This window comes from Rhopalosiphum padi, chromosome 2 (genome assembly GCF_020882245.1).
Source record: "Rhopalosiphum padi isolate XX-2018 chromosome 2, ASM2088224v1, whole genome shotgun sequence".
NCBI lineage: Eukaryota > Metazoa > Arthropoda > Insecta > Hemiptera > Aphididae > Rhopalosiphum > Rhopalosiphum padi.
In genome coordinates, this window is record NC_083598.1 from 3,768,700 (window position 1) to 3,773,771 (window position 5,072).

The following is a 5,072-nucleotide window of genomic DNA, read 5'->3' on the forward strand; positions in this document are numbered from 1 at the left end:
ATTCTTAAAATAACTTTTATTTTAATTGTGCGTTCATCGGCGATTGCACTATTAGGGTTTCGACGGTTTCTTGTTATCTGTCACAGAACACGAGACCGGACCGGTCCTGTGTTATCGCTAATGAACCAGGTATAAAAGGCCAGGCGAAACCACCAGCATTTACTGGCTGCCCTCCGTCGTAGCAAGACCCACCCGGGCAGACTAGCGCGATTAGGGAAGGCATCTGGTCTTTATATTTTTTGTCAAAGACCTTTTGATTTTTAGCATATTATGTTAGGTTGCACATTATATTGCTTGTACTCCGTACTCGTATTATTAAATAGTGATTTTATTCATACCTAATCGGAGCTCTAACATTTCTTTAGCTCGAACCCAGATCATCACGTCTGTATTAAATATTTGTGTATTTTTTTTTTTTTTTTTTTTTATAATCCCGTATCACGCGATAAACAGTCATTTGTAACAATACATTATTCGTGAGTGTTCAAGTAAGTTTCCCAAACAGACCGTATATTCGTAAAAACCCCGTTTCCCTGTGCGTTATCGATATTGTCGACACGCGCAGAGCTACGGCAGGTTACGTTCCGCAGAAATGACGATTCGCGCATACGTCGGATCTAGTGAGCAGATGGCACAATTCCAGTGACTCGTCAGAGTTCCGCGTTACGGGTGTATCGCTCTCGTTTGAACTGCACGTCTCGTGTGCCACTGTAATGATCTGACAACGCGTGCGATTCGATTCTGATCCGATTATTCGGAGGCTGTGACGTCGTTGAATGACATACGAATCTGTTCAAAACATTGTACACATTACGAAAACGTTAATTTTTTTTTTAGTGTTTGCAAAATTTTAACTTTTAGTAATAATCCATTATACACATTTTTTTTTTCTTTTTTTAGATATCCTATAAAAGCTGAGCAATTAACTCATCCGTGGCCAATCGCTGGTACAAAGTGAATTGTTAAAATCATGTCATTTAATTAGTGAAATCACTAAACATGTTATTATTTCATATTTGTTTGATTTCTAAAATTAGTCTTTCAACTATTTAATCAGTCAGATTTTAATTAAATTATTAAACTTATTAGTCATTTCCAAAAATTACATAGTTACAATAAGAGAGTAATCCTATACATTACTGAACTATTTTCATCTTTCACAGATTGTTGGTTGGGGTAAAACAGAAAAAGACGTGTCAAGTACCATTTTATTAGAAGCCAGTTTACCGTACATCGACCATAATTCTTGTCGAAGCATGTATAAAACATGTATAAAAATGGTTTTCAAACGTTTGTAACTATTGAAAAGTTCTGTACTGGGTCTGAATAAGGTAATACAATATTTATATACTAATATTTGAAATCATTTTTTCAATTTTTTTCCAACAAATAAAATTCAATTATATACATAGTTAAGAGTATTACCATTGATTATAATTATTACTTACTATTTTTGATCAACGATTAATCTTATTAAACTTAAGCATTTTTTATCTACTAAGCATATATACTTATTATATTCGGCATTGTGTACGTTTAGAATTGCAAATTTGAATTATAAAGGGGTTTCGTTACATATATTATATTATAATATAAGATTTAATTTTTACAAAGTACAATCAATAGACAATGTTTTGCTGATTTAAAATTTTGTTTAGAATCAAAATTTGACATCTTAAATAATTAACATTAATTTTATCAAAATTTAAGGTTTTTTGAGCTAAAATTGATGGCAGTTGCAAGGCCCCTTTAATGATTTTTAGAATGATTTTCTATATCTATAATTTTGTGGTTTAAATAAAAATTTTTTTTATTTCAGAACAAGGGGCTGGTAAAAGTGACAGTGGTGGGGAGGCTTAACGTTTTTACATTCTAATTCTTATTATTTAACTGGAGTAATGAGTGTCAACGATCCACATGCAAACAATTCAATATCGGTTTTTACAGATATTAAGTTTCACATTCAATGGCTTAGTATGCTGTATACAAATAATGATTAATATCAAATAATTTGTTTTCATTGTAATCGAACACAATATTGAAATATTTATTTATCAATAGATTATTACTTTTGTGTCACAATTTTTGACAGTTCATCTTTGCACATTTATTTGTTTAAATAAAACTTAATTACATTTTTTTATTGATGCTTAAACAAAAGTTAATGGTACGTTTTTTGAACAATATTTTTTTATTTTCAGAATCCTTATTCAGAATATGTATTCAATAAAGCTTGACAAAAGTTATTTAGAAATACGTATCTGAATAAATTAAATAGTGATTTTATTAAATTCATATATTACGGCATACAAATTTTCATTTCTATAATAAATAACAATAGTATAATATTATAATTGAAATCAAAATATTAAACATTTTTTTCAATACAGAGTTGTAAACAAATAATCTATTTAGAATACTGAATTACAAGCTATTATCATTGATACCAATTTCGGACGATTATCTATCGGATTTATTTACAAGGCAAACGGTTGAACATATAAAGCCGTATAAGATATCAATCGATCAGAAATGTTGTGTAGATGGGAACGGAAGAACTCGTAAGCAGATTGGTTAGATGGCTAAACGTTTTAGCCAAATATGCTCTTGTACTTTTAAAAAATTATCGTAAAATGTAACATGTCCCTGGATCCACCGCTTCTCCATCCCCCTATTATCATTTCTGCGGGGGGAGGGGGTGACTACAACTTACAACAAGTGACGACGACCACCGAACTACGACGTTTGCTATATGGTCAGTGTATTAATTATAACTAAACATTATATAAATAATAATATATACAATTGATCAAAATGCATTTTTCAAGTTTAACAATCAAATTAACAAATAAAAAAAACAGCTGGTTTGACATCAAAAACACTTCCTTATAACATCGTGTGAAAAAATCTAAGTTAAAAAAAAATTCCGATTTGTTTTACTTTATAATTAATCTTATTTGTCGTCATGGGTTTAGGTAATATTACAAAATGGCATTTTACTTATTTTCCGTATTATTATATCACTTATATTAAAGATGTTATCATTACTTATAAAGTGTAATGTCACAACAATAACTTTTTTTTAACTTAGCTTTTTTTTTACACAAAGTTACAACGAAGTGTTTTTGGTGTGTTAATAATAACAATAATAAAAATTTAAAACTAACATATACTTACGGAAGGAAAAATATGGAACGGCAGCATATATATTATTCACCATTACATGACCATGGACTGAAATACTAACTAAAATATTTAACGATCGTAAATTTAGGACAAAATTAAAAATTTATTCATCGTACATGGAAAATATCTATTTTATTTTGTCTTATCTAATAATATCAGTAAGTATATATTATTTTAAAGCCTTATAATATATTATCCCAAAACAGGCATGTAGCTATATATACTGGTCAATGAATGACGTGGTTGGAGGGTAGACCCCACCACGGTAAAGAATCAACATGGTTGTGACGTCTGATTAATTCACCTTTCGAAGGCTTTCGGTATTTCGTGGGCAATAAAAACAGGCTCGACACTAAAAGTACTACAGTGTTGTATATACAATTTTTATATAGTTAAATAAATTTAGTTAGGTATTCAAAAATTATTTACAGTAAATGTTTATTTGTTTGCCTTTAAATTATAATGCGAAAAATCAGTAACACGCGTATTAATTAATATACGAGTTGATAAATAAAACAAAATAAGCGGAATTTGATGTAGCAGTATAATAATACATTCAATTTTAAAACAAGTTTGTACTTACTCACTTATGTTCATTGCCATCTATCTATGTAGTTTGTCCTTCGATTGATCATGTAAACACATATAGCTGGTAAGAGATGTACAAACCAACACCGTTTACATACCAATATCATGATATTGTATTATAGAGATCCGAAACTCTGTGTATAGTAATAAAATCTTTGTTGCTATTATCGACTGAATATTTTTTAAACTATAAAGTTGAAAATGTATTAATTTTCAAGTTGTGTTTATCTGTGTTTATTATATACAATTTATTATATAAAACCATAGTATATTTTACTATAATAAAATATTATTTAGTAATAATTGTCGTTAATATGGAATAATCATTGTATTGTCATTTATGGTTTATAATTAAAAATATTTTTGATTTAATTAGAGCTTACCATTACCCACTAAGGTGATGCATTCTCGGTTTTTTTGTTCATGTTTAGTTTTTAAAAACTTATATCAATGTCAACAATACGAGAATACAAAATTAAAATCATTTTTTAATGGCATTATGTTAATATATGACAACAATGAATAAATCTAATAAATAAAAAATTGTTTAATATATTAATTTAATCTATCTAAAGTGAAAATTTAATAATAATGTATACGTACCAGTATTTTAGTAAATAATAATCTGTTTTATAATTTTATTGGTAAAAATAAAAATGGAGATTCAAAATCTTTTTAGTCTTGACCATATTGACGAAATCTACTGAGGATTGCTCATTGGTATTTATTCACATAAGAATTCATTTTTTGTTTCACGAAATGATGAAACTAATAAGAATATATAGATTCAACGGCCACACTAGGTGTTTGATATGGCGTTATTCATTTGGGTAAATAACCCAAAAATTACCTCTTATACATCATTTGTGCAAGTAATTAATTGAACGTTTAGGCGAATTTATAAATTATTGAAGAAACGGAAAATAATATACAACAATTTTTATTATATTTACTACAACTACATAGTAATATTTAATGTCTTAAAAATTAGGTTAGAATTTTTTAATTTTGTTATAATATTTATATGAGAATGTAATAAATTTTATTAAACAAAAATGGATATGGGGTACCAAACCAATAAATAAATTAGTTAAGATTTACATATAAACTGTTTATAACATTTATGAATACGCATACCCATTAAATCGAAATAACTAGTTTTACATTTAATACTGTATATTTAAATCGAAATTAGTTTCTGGATGTAGTAGTAGGGCTGTACACTGAATTTTAAAACAATTTTTTTTACTCACTTAATTTTAATTATCTATCTATTTAGTCTTTTAATTGGTCGAGTA

General features: G+C 27.9%; 1 long non-coding RNA gene across 1 annotated transcript; it reads left to right on the forward strand.

Moving 5' to 3' along the window:
* Positions 1 to 682: 682 nt before the first annotated feature.
* LOC132919180 (uncharacterized) lies at positions 683 to 2,143 on the forward strand. The gene is made up of 4 exons (XR_009660598.1): positions 683 to 820; positions 901 to 947; positions 1,164 to 1,331; positions 1,820 to 2,143. It is a non-coding gene; the product is annotated as an uncharacterized LOC132919180 (long non-coding RNA).
* The last annotated feature ends 2,929 nt before the right edge of the window (positions 2,144 to 5,072 follow it).